Source organism: Stegastes partitus, unplaced genomic scaffold (assembly GCF_000690725.1).
Source record: "Stegastes partitus isolate 25-593 unplaced genomic scaffold, Stegastes_partitus-1.0.2 Scaffold275, whole genome shotgun sequence".
Lineage (NCBI taxonomy): Eukaryota > Metazoa > Chordata > Actinopteri > Pomacentridae > Stegastes > Stegastes partitus.
In genome coordinates, this window is record NW_007578006.1 from 418,346 (window position 1) to 419,206 (window position 861).

The following is an 861-nucleotide window of genomic DNA, read 5'->3' on the forward strand; positions in this document are numbered from 1 at the left end:
TTCATACTATGACTCCTACAAACACTGTGTGAGTCAGTTTAATGTAATTTGATCATAGAGAACTTTGTTTACAGAGAAATTAGCATCATATCATTACAGTGTTCCATTAAAAACACCACTCTTCAAGAGGAAACTGCAAAATCAGCATGTAATACAAGAACTGCCTGTGAGGAATTTCTGAACAAAGTTGCAGTTAAATGGATAAAAATCCATAAAACTGCAAACATTTCATCCGGATTTACTATTATTGAAACTGTAGACTGTAAAGAACAAAAAATGTCATGAGGAGCTTCCTTCCAAGTCGAGCATACAAATGAAATAAACTATCAAACACAACAGGTTATTTAGCAACCATTTCATTACAGAGAGTTTCAGATACTTCTTGGTGTGTTGTTATTTCAACTGTTCTACTACAGAGGTGTACAAAAAAGTAATTTTAGCCCTGCTTGTTGTTGAACAATTATGGCTTCACACAGGAAACCCATCATAATACTGAAAGAAAGCTGGTTCCTTTAGTTCCTCATAATTTTCAAGCGAAAAAGAAAAAAAAAAATTAGGAACTGAAAGAAGTATGCAGATTTGAATGTCTGAATACATAGACAAATAAATTCAATAAAAATTGCAACCACCCAGGGAACATACAACTCCAATCCTGGCAGAATTACAGTGATTTCCCATTCATTATAAAATAAAGTCCAAGATTTTGTTGATGACTTTTAAATCTCTGTGTGATTTGGCTCCATGTTACAAATCTGAACTTTAGACACAATCTTCTGCACCTCGACCCATGGGATCGGAAAACTATCCATCCATCCATTATCTATACACCGTTTAAGCTTCACTAGGGTCACGGGGGGCTGA